The sequence below is a fragment of the Triticum dicoccoides genome, chromosome 1B (genome assembly GCF_002162155.2).
Source record: "Triticum dicoccoides isolate Atlit2015 ecotype Zavitan chromosome 1B, WEW_v2.0, whole genome shotgun sequence".
NCBI classification, from domain to species: domain Eukaryota; kingdom Viridiplantae; phylum Streptophyta; class Magnoliopsida; order Poales; family Poaceae; genus Triticum; species Triticum dicoccoides.
Window position 1 is genome coordinate 696,718,740 of NC_041381.1, and position 13,510 is coordinate 696,732,249.

At 50.6% G+C, this 13,510-nt stretch overlaps 1 pseudogene; it reads left to right on the forward strand.

Annotated features, from left to right (window-relative positions):
* The first annotated feature begins 6,327 nt into the window (after positions 1-6,327).
* LOC119314576 lies at positions 6,328-7,363 on the forward strand (annotated as a pseudogene).
* Positions 7,364-13,510: the final 6,147 nt, after the last annotated feature.

Consider the following 13,510-nt stretch of genomic DNA (forward strand, 5'->3'; position numbering starts at 1 on the left):
GCTCGAGACGATTCGTTGCCCCTCGGAGACTATTGAAGACGGCGTCGTCCTACGGTTCTTTTTGGTGGACTTGAGTCGTAGGAGAGCCGTACTATTAAGAGGGGGTCCGCGTCGGAAAGGTTAGGGCGGAATCATCACGTACACTTGTCCCTCCTTTCCCTGCACTTTGGAGCCTCCCTTCGTTATCTTGGTTGTGCGGAAATCTGACAATTGCCACTGTACTTGCGGTAGTACCGCAGGTACACGCGGTAGTACCGCGGGGTGCCACGGTAGTACCGCTCCACAGGAGCGGTAGTACCGCGGCTCCCAGGCCTAGTGCCGCTCCGGTGCGGTAGTAGGGGCAGATGTAATTTTTTACATCCGCGCCCACCACGGTAGTACCTCTCGTCTTGCGCGGTAGTACCGCGGGGGCCCACGGTAGTACTGCTCCCTATGAGCCGTAGTACCGTGGCCCTCCTACCAAGTACCGTAGATTCACGGTAGTAGGCACGCGCTACGGTAGTACCACTCCTGAGGAGCGGTAGTACCGCGTCGGATTTTCGCACTACCGCAGTTTCAGCAGAAGTTGGCACAGATGTAATTTATTTCATCCGCGCCCTTCTCAGGTCGTGACTCCCCTGCCTTGCGGTAGTACCGCAAGGGGGAGCGGTAGTACCGCGCAAGCGGTAGTACTGCCCCTAGTCAGGCTAGTCCCGGCTTGTGCTGCTGGCGCGGTAGTACCGTGGTTCGCCACGGTAGTACCGCGCGGCCCCACGGTAGTACCGCGCCCCTGGAGCGGTAGTACCGCGGGTCGCGGGCTGAATAAGTGGATAACGGTTGGATGTTTTCCTTGACTATATGAGGGGCTTCTTCAACCTCTAGTTGACCACCTCTTCTCTCTCTAAGCTCCATTGTTGCTCCAAGCTCCATTTTGGCCCGATCTCTCTCCCTAGCCAATCAAACTTGTTGATTTGCTCGGGATTGGGTGACAAGGGCCCGATCTACACTTCCACCACAAGATATTTGATTCCCCCCACTTATCCCTTGCGGATCTTGTTACTCTTGGGTGTTTGAGCATCCTAGACGGTTGAGGTCACCGTGGAGCCATATTCCATTGTGGTGAAGCTTCGTGGTGTTGTTGGAAGCCTCCAATTAAGTTGTGGAGATTGCCCCAACCTTGTTTGTAAAGGTCCGGTCGCCGCCTTCAAGGGCACCAATAGTGGAATCACGACTCTTGCATTGTGCGAGGGCGTCAGGAGATTACGGTGGCTAGTGGCTTCTTGGGGAGCATTGTGCCTCCACACCGCTCTAACGGAGACGTACTTCCCCTCAAAAGGAAGGAACTTCGGTAACACATCCTCGTCTCCACCGGCTCCACTCTTGGTTATCTTATCCCTTTACTTGTGCAAGCTTATTTGTGTTCCTCTCCTTGCTTGCTCGTGTGCTTGTGTTGTCGCATCATATAGGTTGTCCACCTAGTTGCACATCTAGACAACCTTTATTATTGCAAAGTTTAAATTGGTAAAGAAAAGATTAAAAATTGTTAGTTGCCTATTCACCCCCCTCTAGTCAACCATATTGATCCTTTCAATTGGTATCAGAGCCTCGTCTCTTTTTAAGGACTTTACCGTCCGTAGAGTATGGTTGACGCGTCGTAGATGATGTGGGGGAGCACTCCGGTGCGAATCCGACATCATCTACGGGAGATGGGAGTACCTCGATCTCTCGTGAGGAATTCAATGTGGCGTTGGACACATTGAAAAACTCCATGACGAGCGTGGTCAAGGACATGTTTAAGGAATTCCTAGAAGGGCTTAAACTTTCCACCGCACCCGTGAAAGTGGGTGATCCTGCCAACACGGGAGCGGATGCTAACTCCGATAAGGGGGAAGCTACTAGTGAGAAAGCCCCCTCGTCCAGTGGTAAGAATGGCACCGGCATCTTCGCCCATGTGCAACCTCACGTTTATGGTGGACCGATTCCTTCCACTCATTTGAATCATGCCGGTCCACCACCTAAGATTGACAAAAAGGAGGATTTTGATTCTTGGGTTTATCGTTTTAAGCGTCATTTAAATCATGTGAACACTAACCTTTGGAGAATCATTGAAGAAGGTTTCTATCCGCATGATCCGAGCAACTTTTCTCCTAGAGAGGTCGTGGATCATCAATTCAATGAGAATGCTCTCTTCATCATCCAAGAAGCAATCCTTCCCGAAGACCTCCCTCATCTCCGGCCTTACACCCGTGCCAAAGATGCTTGGCTCAAGGTGGTTTCCATGTATCGAGGAAGCGCAAGCATTCAACGTTCCAATTATGAAGTGGTCCAAGATGAAGCCGATGGGTTTGCAATGAAGGAAGAAGAAGAACCTCGTGAGCTCTATCGGAGAGTAACCAAGCTTGCCGTCTCCCTCCGGGATCATGGAAGTAAGGACACTGATGACAACTGGATCAAGCGCAAATTTCTCAAGGCAATGATGCCCTACCACAAAGCCATGTCCTCCGTCATCCGTCAACGACCGGACTTCCACACCTTGTCCTCAAGTGATGTGTTGGATGAGTTTGTGGCTATGAGCATATTGGACAAGACCGCCGACAATGCGGTGCTTCGCTCCCAAAGAGCAAAGAAGCCCAACCTCGCTTTGAAGGCCAAGATTTGTGTCGAAGAAGATGGAGAGGAGGAAGAAGAAGAGAGCAACCTCAAAGATACTAAGTATGATTACCATGAACACATGGCCCTTGCTTCAAGACAATTTTGGAGCAAGAAGAACTCAAGGCCCAACTTCAACAAGAGCAATTCAAGTGGCTCTAAGGGCAAGCAACGAGTGAGGACGTGTTTCAATTGTGGCAATGTGAGTCACTTTGTTGCGGAGTGTCCATATGAGAAGAGGGAAGACAATGGTGGCAAGCTCATCCGTAAGGACAAGGCCAAGTCTTTCCCCAACAAGAGCAACTTTCCAAAGAAGACTCTTCACAAAGCCTTGGTGGTTCAAGAAGAGTACAATGAGGATGATGATGATGATGAGGATGGTGAACCGGTTGCCATGGCCTCCGTGGCCATTGCAATGACTCCTCGGGTGTCTCTCTTTGGTTCACCCAATGAAAGCATCACCGCCAAGTGCCTCATGGCTAAAGCCACCAACAAGGTAACCCCCAACATCAAAACTACCATCATCAATCATTCTTCTTTGACGGATTGCATTGATGAACATGAGGGGACTAATGTAGAGGAAAATGAATTTGAGATCTTTATGAGTAAACTCAAGGGCAAATCCAAGAAGCACTTCGTTGCTCTCTTGGAACAACTTGGTGAAGCCAATGCCATGATCGAGACTCATGAAGAAACCATCTCTAAGATGGAAGGGCATAGTCGTGACTATGCCGATGAGATTTCGGATCTTTCCAATGCCCTTGAGGAAGAGCGTGGCCCTCGTTTGGCTCTTGAGGAGTCACACAATGATGATCACGCTAAATTAAAGAAAGACCTTGATCATGCTCTTGTTGTGTCTCGTGTGCTTAGCTCCGAGAAGGCAAAGCTTGGGGTTGATCTTGCTAGACTCAACGAGGACTTTGACATTCTCGACAAGGCTCACAAAGTCTTGAAGGGTGCTCATGCTAGTCTCAAAGTCTCATGATCAACTCCAAGTGAAGCTAACCAAGGAGAAAGCCACCTTTCCTCATATGATATTGATTGATAATGTAAATGCTACTAACCCACGTTGTGAGCATGTGCATCTTGTTGAGGAGAATGCTAAGTTGAAGGAGCAACTTGAAAAGGGCCTTATCACATGCATTCAAGGTGAGAAGAACCTTAACGACCTTTTGAGTAATCAAAAGGAAGTTGTGGCCAAGGAGGGGGTTGGGTTCACGCCCAAGCCCAAGAGCAAGAAGAAGAATGACAAGACCAAGCGACCTCCCCCTCTCAAGCAAACTTTTGTAAGGGAGGGAGAGGGTGCTTCCAAGAAGAAGAAGAACCATGCAAAGGGTGGCAATGTCAAGAAGGACAACGTCATCCCCATGAACATAGCCGGCGATTTTAATCCCTCTTATGTGTTGTGTCGTGCTAGTGATGGGCATGTTTATGCTAAATTTGTTGGTTCTTCTTATGAGTACATTGAATGGTCTATTTGGGTTCCTAAGACCCTCGTTACTAACATCAAAGGACCCATTACCAAATGGGTACCTAAAACCAAGCATTGATCTCTTGTAGGGGTTTGCTTCCGGTGGGGGATCATGGTTGCTCGATAGTGGAGCAACAAATCATATGACCGGGAGCAAGGACATGGTGGTGGACGTGCAAGAGATTCCATCTATGCCCACCGATGTCGAGTGGGGTGATGCATCACATTCTAAGGTATTGGGTCTCGGCAAGGTTGTCATTTCTCATGATCTTACGATTGAGAAAGTCATGCTTGTTGAGTCCCTTGCATACAATTTGCTTTCCGTTCGTCAACTTGCAGTTATGGGTTTTGCTACTTTCTTTGACATTGATACCGTGGCCCTCTTGTGGAGCAAGACTCTTAAAGTAGCCTTTGTTGGGCATGTCGAAAACGGTCTCTATGTGATTAACTTTTCAGAGCGACCCACTAAGACCGCGACATGCCTAATGGCTAAAGTTGACGTGGGATGGCTTTGGAATCGCCGTTTAGCCCATGTCAATATGAGATCTTTGCAAAATCTTCTCAAGGGGGACCATGTCCGTGGACTAACAAATGTTAGTTTTGCCAAAGACCGTGCTTGCAGTGCTTGTATTGAAGGAAAGCTTCATGAGAAGGCTCACCCTCCCACGACTATCATATACTCAAAGAGACCCTTGGAGCTCCTTCACATGGATCTTTTTGGGCCACCATCTTTTGATAGTCTTGGAGGAAGAAAGTATTGCTTGGTGATCGTGGATGACTATTTGAGATACACTTGGGTTTATTTCTTCAAGAGGAAGAGTGAGACTCAACAAACCGTCATCGACTTTGCAAATGAAGCTCAACGTCAACATAATGCAAAAATCTTGACTATAAGAAGTGACAACGGCACCGAGTTCAAGAACTACACCTTGGATGAGTTTCTTAGTGATGAGGGAATCAAGCATCAATATTCTGCACCATATACCCCTCAACAAAATGGTGTGGCGGAGAGAAAGAACCGGACGTTGATGGATGCGGCAAGGACCATGATGGCGGAGTTCAAGTCTCCATACAACTTTTGGGCCGAAGCCATCAACACCGCGTGTCATGCATCCAATCGGCTCTATCTCCGCAAAGGCTTGAACAAGACTCCTTATGAGATACTCACCGGCAACAAGCCCAACCTCAAGTACTTCCGGGTGTTCGGGTGTAAGTGTTTCATTCTCAAGAAAGGTGTTCGTTTGTCTAAATTTGAAGCTAGAGCTCATGAGGGCATATTTGTTGGTTATGCTACAAACTCTCATGCTTACCGTGTCCTCAATAAATCCACGAGACTTATTGAGGAGACGTGTAACATGGAGTTTGATGAGAATAACGGCTCCCAAGTGGAGCAAAGTGGCACTTGTGATGTAGGTGATGAAATTCCTCCCCAAGCCATAAGAAGAATGGGAGTTGGCTTTATCCTACCCATTGAGGAACCCCTTGTGGCCGAAGGAGAAGGACAATGCTCCACTCAAGTGGAGCCATCACCCACCCAAGGCCCACACGCTTCCGAAGAACAAAGTGAAGGCCCTCCACCTCAAGAACAAGACCAAGGGCAAGATCGTGCTCAAGACGATGATATCACCTTAAATGATGCCCAAGGTCAAGTTCTCTCCCCCGAGCATGCTCAAGATGAAGGTCATGCTCAAGACGGCGCTCAAGATGATCAAGTGACCCCTCCTCATCTCACCTCCGAGGAGGAATTAGAGCGTCGTGCCGCCAAGATTGCTTCCAAACTCACTACCAAAGGCCATCTCATGGAGAATGTGGTTGGAAGCCTAAGAAAAGGGGTAAGCACTCGTAGACAATTGGCAAACTATTGTGAACATCACGCGTTTGTCTCTTGTGTTGAACCTCAAAAGGTCTATGAGGCGCTCGAAGACTCGGCTTGGCTCAATGCCATGCATGAAGAACTCAACAACTTTGAGTACAACAAGGTGTGGAGATTGGTGCCAAGGCCATCGGAGAACCACAACGTCATTGGAACCAAGTGGATTTTCAAGAACAAGCAAGATGCTCATGGAAACATCATTCGCAACAAGGCAAGATTGGTAGCACAAGGCTACTCCCAAGTCGAGGGTATCGACTACGGTGAAACCTTTGCTCCCGTTGCTCGTCTTGAATCCATTCGTTTGTTGATTGCTTATGCTTCCCATCACAACTTTAAGTTGCAACAAATGGATGTGAAAAGTGCTTTTCTTAATGGTCCCATTAATGAGTTGGTCTATGCCAAGCAACCCCCCGGGTTCGAGGACCCCTACTTTCCGGATCATGTGTATCAACTCGATAAGGCACTCTATGGCCTTAAACAAGCCCCACGTGCGTGGTATGACCACCTTACCGAGTTGTTACAAGATCGTGGCTTTGAAGTGGGGCAAATCGATCCCACTCTTTTTACTAAGAAGGTCAATGGAGGAGTTGTTTGTATGCCAACTATATGTTGATGATATTATCTTTGGTTATCCTAACAAAGCTTTCAATGAGGAATTTGCCGCTCTCATGACCTCCAAGTTCAAGATGTCTTCGATGGGAGAGTTGAAGTTCTTCCTTGGTTTTGATATCAAACAAAGAAGAGAAGGAACCTTCATCAACCAAGCCAAATACACCCAAGACATGCTCAAAATATTCAAGCTAAGTGACGTCAAGCCGGCTACTACACCAATGCCCACCAAGTGCCAACTTGACATTGATCCCAATGGTAAAGCGGTGGATCAAAAGGTATATCGCTCCATGATTGGATCCTTGCTTTACCTTTGTGCATCTAGACCGAATATCATGTTGAGTGTGGGTATGTGTGCACGGTTTCAAGCCGCACCGAAGGAAAGTCACTATGTGGCGGTCAAGCGAATCTTTTGATATTTGGCTCATACCCCAAACTTTGGCTTATGGTACCCAAGAGGAGCAAACTTCAAGCTTGAAGGATTTACGGATTCCGACTGGGCGGGAGACAAAGTGGATAGGAAGTCCACTTCCGGCGGGTGCCAATTTCTTGGTTGCTCCTTGGTAAGTTGGTCTTCCAAGAAGCAAAGTTGTGTGTCTCTCTCGTCCACCGAAGCGGAATATGTGGCGGCCGGTAGTTGTTGTGCTCAACTCCTATGGATGAGGCAAACTTTAAAGGAGTACGATGTCATTTGTGACAAAGTGCCTCTTTGGTGTGATAATGAAAGTGCCATCAAGATTTCTCTCAACCCGGTGCAACACTTCAAGACGAAGCACATCGAGATTCGGTATCATTTCATCCGGGATCACATTAGGCGAGGAGAGATCGAGCTCAAGTATGTCAACACTCAGGATAACCTTGCAGATATATTCACGAAGCCCTTAGATGAAGCAAGATTTCGCGAGTTAAGGCATGAGCTAAATATCATTGATTTGAGCAATGTGACTTGAGCCCGTGCACTCCGCACCACACTCAACTTGCTGTCTAGTTTAGGTGTAGGCATGGACATAGGGGGAGTATTGTTCTCTCAATGAACTCTCCCTCCCCCCCATTATGCATAAATCGATCACCTCTTTCACATAGCCATTTTTGATGGTACTTGTGTTCCAAAGACGAGTTTTGGTCATGGGCCCAAGGATAATTCTTCGCGGTGCCATACCATCCTACTCAAACATAGGTGGCTTCGGACACCGCCCTCTCCTTGAGAGGCCTTGTCGTTTGGTGGTTTCTTGTTGTCTTTTGCCTCTGGTTTGTGGTAGAGTTTGTGGTCTGTTGAAAAAAAAATTGCAAAGGCCCTTTTTCGTTTTTGAAACCTGCGGTAACTTGAGTTTCACGGTACTACCGCGGCCAGCTGCGGTACTACCGCAGCCAGCCACGGTACTACTGCTTGCGGGAGCACGGTACTACCGCAACCTCACGGCAGTAATTTTTTACTGCCGCCCGGTTGAGCGGTCTACCGCCTCGGTGCGGAACTTCCGCCCGAGCGGTACTACCGCGATGATACGTGGTACTACCGCGACGGTTCGCGGGCGTGGGGTTAAGGACGGGCAGGGGGAGTTCTAACTCCCCATACCCATTCGCTGCCTTCTCCCCACATCGCCTCCTTCTCTCCCTTGCTCAAGAACGGAGCCGGCGTCTCTCGCCGGATCTCCTCCACCGGCTGCCCTCCCGTGATTCCGACCGGTGGGATCGTTCCCCACCGCGTGCTCTTGCTATGGACCCAGGTTTTTCCCCAATTCCCTCTCCTTGTTGTTGGTGTTTGGCGTTTCTAGGTTTTGGGGAGGCTTGTGTGTTCTTGAGATTGATAGGCCTAATCTCTGCAAGAATAGGATGAAGGAGTGTAGTATTGCATAGGATTTATATGTGTATTGCTGTCATGCGCTAGATCTGATCACTGTAGCACCGCCGGTGTTTCGCGGTTCTTTTCAGATTCAAATCAATAGTTGGATCCGCTGCGACGCGGTACTACCGCCCAGACGGCGCGGTACTACCGTTTGCACGGTACTACCGCCCCTCGGGTGCGGTACTACCGCGCTCTGTGCGGCACTACAGCTTTACTTCCACTCCAACCACGGTACTACCGTGGCCTTGCGCGGTACTACCGCGTTTGGAGTAGTACTACTGCTTTAGTGCCGCAGGCAGTGGCAGTCCTACCGTGCCTCACACCTATCGCATGCCAACTTTCCCATATGTTTCCTGTGTGTTTCTTGTGCTTTTTCGTGGCCTTTGCATTGATCTTCTTTGCGCCTTTGGTGCTTTGCGTGTGTGGTTCAGGTGGTGGCTCTCGCCGGTCCAATCCCAGCCGTGACACCGGCTCCAAGCGTCTGCGCAACCCCGGTGAAGCCGTGATCATGCTGCACTGGGCGTCATCCTCCGTGGCATCCCGCCGGAGATGCTGCGGACGCTGGCGGCGAAGGACTCTGCCAAGGAGGTGTGGGACACCGTCAAGACGCTTCGCATGGGCGTCGAGCGCGTGCGCGAGTCACGGGCTCAGGTGCTGCGCCGTGATTTCGAAGATCTCTCCTTCAAGGAGGGAGAGACAGTGGAGGACTTTGCACTTCGCCTCACCGGCCTGATCAGCGATCTTCAGGAACTTGGCGACGACGTCGACGAAATCAAGGCGGTGAGGAAGTTTCTGCGGGTGGTGCCGCCTCGCTACGCCCAGGTAGCCATCTCCATTGAGACTCTTCTTGATCTCAAAACACTAACAATTGAGGAGGTGGCCGGCCGTTTTCTTGCCATCGAGGAGCGCCTCGACCCCGACACCGGCGGCTCCGGCGGCAAGCTGCTCCTCACAGAGGAGGAGTGGCACGAGCGGGAAAGGCGACGACAATCAGGCGGAGGCTCGTCCGGCGGTGGATACAAAGGCGGCAAGGGGAAACCCAAGCCGAAGCGTCCCACCGGCGCCGGCGGAGGACAACCTAACGGCGGTGCTCCTAAACGCAAGGGGAACTGCCGCAAGTGCGGCAAGTGGGGCCACTGGGCACGCGAGTGCTACGGCAAGCCCAAGCAGGAGTGCCGCGAGGAGGCAAACATGGCACAAGTCGAAGAGGTCGAGGAGCCGGGGCTGCTCATGGCGGTGCTCGATGCGCCGGAGGAGATGACAATCGCAGCTCCGCAAGCCGTCTTCCTCAACGAAGAAAAAGTGGTGCCCAAGGACGTCGGCGACGGCTCTTGGTACGCGGACACAGGGGCCAGCAGCCATATGACTGGCCGCAAGGAGTTATTTTCCACGTTGGACGAGACGGTGCGCGGAACTGTCCGCTTCGGAGATGGATCAGTCGTCGAGATATGCGGCAAAGGAACTGTGTTGTTTGAGTGCCTCACCGGCGATCAGTGTGTACTCTCCGAGGTATATTACATTCCCCGTCTTCGGAGTAACATTGTTTCGCTCGGACAGCTAGATGAGAAGGGCTGCGAGATCGTCATCAAGCGCAGTGTCCTCGCGATCTTCAACCAAGAGGAACGGCTGCTGGCGCGTGTCAAGCGCTCAACAAACCGTCTGTACAAGCTGAACCTACAGTGTGCTGAGCCCGTGTGCCTGCTGTCCAAAGGATGCGACCTGGCCTGGCTGCGACAAGCACCACGGGCCTGGAATGCTAAATTGGATGAATCATTGCAAGCCTTGGGTTTCAAAAGAAGCCGACTGGAACATGCTGTTTATAGGCGTGGTGACCACAAGAACTTCCTGTTGGTGGGAGTATATGTGGATGATCTGGTGATTACCGGGACTAGTCAGGATGATATTGACAAGTTCAAGCAGGAGATGCAACGGCTGTTCAAAATGAGTGATCTCGGCCTACTGTCCTACTACTTGGGTATTGAAGTTGAGCAGAGAAGTGGTGAGATCAAGATCTGTCAAAGCAGCTATGCTCAGAAGATTTTGGAGGTTGCAGGCATGGAGCAATGCAAACCGTGTGCAACTCCAATGGAATACCGCCTCAAGCTCAGCAAGAGGGACGGAGCTGAAGCTGTTGATGCCACTTTGTACAGGAGTGTGATCGGCAGTCTTCGTTACTTGGTCAATACAAGGCCTGATATAGCATGTGCCGTCGGCATTGTAAGCAGGTACATGGAGGCACCAAGCAAGCAGCATTGAACGGCAGTGAAACAAATTCTTAGGTACATACAAGGTACTAAGGGGTATGGATGCTGCTACAGGGCCGGTGCAAAGGGTTTGGTGCTGACAGGTTACAGTGACAGTGACCATGCTGGGGACATAGATGACAGAAAGAGCACTTCTGGAGTTGTGTTCATGCTTGGAAAGAACATTGTGACATGGAGCTCGCAGAAACAAAAGATAGTGACCACATCATCCTGCGAGGCGGAGTATGTGGCAGCAGCGAGCGGTGCTTGTCAAGGGGTCTGGCTCAGCAGATTGCTCGGGGAAATGACAGGGAAAGCTCCGGCCATGTTCGACCTTATGGTTGATAACCAGTCAGCTATCGCACTGAGCAAAAATCCGGTGCATCACGACCGGAGCAAGCATATTGATGTTAAGTTTTACTTTATCAGGGAGTGCGTCAAGGAAGGAAGAGCTGACGTGAAGCACATTGGAACAACTGATCAACTTGCTGATCTTCTAACCAAGGCATTGGGGCGCACCAGATTTGTTGAGATGAGGAAGATGCTCGGTGTCGTTGAAGTGAAGACTGTGCAACAGGCTTAAGGGGGTGAGTTGTCAGCAAATAATCCTGTTGAGCTGTTTGTTATCCTCTAGTTTTTTCTTAGCTAAAATAAAGGGCCATGCAGCGTGGAATCTGTTCCCGACTTGGCGTAGTTTCAGACTTTCAGTTAGTTTGTTTAGCTGAGCCGTCACAGGTGGATCATGGGATGGCACGATTGTAAACGTGTGACGACCACACCCTAGCGATCGGGAGGACGTGGGATGGCACGTCCAATCAGCCCGCTCGTGGACCGGGTATCTTGTAGTTTCTGTTCTGAAGCACTTGACTGAATAAGAAGAAAAAGGGAAAAGACTGCAGAGGCCGAACGCAGCGCAAACACTCGAGTTCTTCGTGAGAGAAAGAGTTCAGAGAACTGATCTTCAACTACAATGCCGAACTGTCCTCGGCCCTACTGGCCGCGCCGATGCGTGTACGTGCTTGATGGCTGGTGATCCTGGTGCTTGATGGCTGGTGATCCTGATGGGCGATGGCCGGGAGAGCAGCATGGCCCATGCGAGCGGCATGCACAACACATGTTCGATTTTTTTTAAGGACACATGTTCGCTATTTTGTCTCAATGGAGTTAAACATGAGTGTTGCGTGTGTTTGTTTTTTCTTTTCTGTGTACCTAAAAGCTTGACCTCGCGTCACTTTTTTTTTTAGAACATAGACGTCAGAAACGTCCGGCTTTAAATTAATAAAGACCACAACAATAGGCAGCGTGCAAACAAAGTATCAAGACCAAACTAAACGGAACCGAAGCTAGACAGCCAAGTTTCGAAGCAGAGCCAAAAGGCGAGACCGGTGATAAGTGTGTTACATGGCATAGCTAGCCAGAAGAGCGAGCACGCAGGCTCAAAGAAAGCAGGACCAAAAGGGCCGCCTATCCCTATAAGGCAGCAGACGGAGGAGGCGACGGGGCCCGGGACACCGAGTAGACTGTGCGGAGCCGAGCGATGGCATGTCGATGGAGATCAGCATCCTGTTGCCTTCCCAGCGTAGCCCACTGCTGCAAGAATAAGATGCATTTGAAGATAACATCAGCAGGGTGAGAGGGAAACGCTCCCTCAATAGTAAACTTGTTACGAATATGCCATAAGGCCCATAGCAAGGCCGAAGCACACGTCCACATTATCCGGCGCAAAGAGCCCGGGATCGCAGATAAGTAAGACACAAGCTCAGAGCATGAGCGTGGATCCCAATCCAGCACTCCAAGCAAACCGCGCCAAAGGGCAGCGAAAAAACGCGTGGTCAGCATCTTCCGCGTTATGACACAAAGCGCACGGTCCGGAAGCAGGGCCATTGCGCTTGGCTATATTAATAGAGGTAGGAAGGCGATCCTGACATAATTGCCAAAGAAAGACCTTAATTTTTAGCGGGATTCGCGCCTTCCAAAGCCCCAAGGCTGCCATAGGGGCATGCCCGCGGCACAACTCCCTGTACATTGACTTGACAGTGAACTTGCCAGAGCCCGAGAGTCTCCAAGAGACCTCATCTGCGGAGTCCGATAAGCGGACGGTCGCAGTCAAAGCCCGCACGTGATCCCACTCGGCCCGCTCCGGTCCCACAAGCTCCCTTCTGAAGTATATGGGGAGCGGGGAGGCACTGAGGGCCGACGCCACCAGTTGATTGGGCTCAACCGCGATGGCGTAGAGGTGGGGGAACTCCGACCAAAGGGGTTGCTGGCCAATCCACACGTCGTGCCAAAACCGGGTGGAGCGGCCGTTGTTAACCGTAAACCTCGCTCCCCTGGCGAAGTACGGTTTGAGGGATTGGATGGAGGTCCAGAAAGGTGACCCGTGAGGAGACGCCTCAAAGAAATTCCCATGTGGGAAGTACTTGGCGCGAAGGAGGTCAATCCAGAGGCCGGTCCCTCCCTGGGACAGCTTCCAGATCCACTTGCACATAAGTGCAATGTTCATCAGCTTAGAGTTGATGACCCCGAGACCCCCCTGGGTTTTAGGTCTACAAACGGCATGCCACTTAACCATGTGGTACTTCCGTTTAGGGCCCGCACCTTCCCAAAAGAAACGTGCCCGGGGAGTGTCCATTTTCTTATGGACTCCATCCGCCAACAAGAACATACCCATGGCGAACATGGGTAGGGACGAGAGGCTAGAGTTAGTAAGGATTAGTCGTGCCCCTGATGACATAAATCGACCTCTCCATGGACATACCCGGTCCGCCACCTTAGTGTTGAGAGGTTCCCAATCGGCAATCGAGCATTTCTTCTCTGCGATCGGGAGGCCAAGGTAGGTGAAC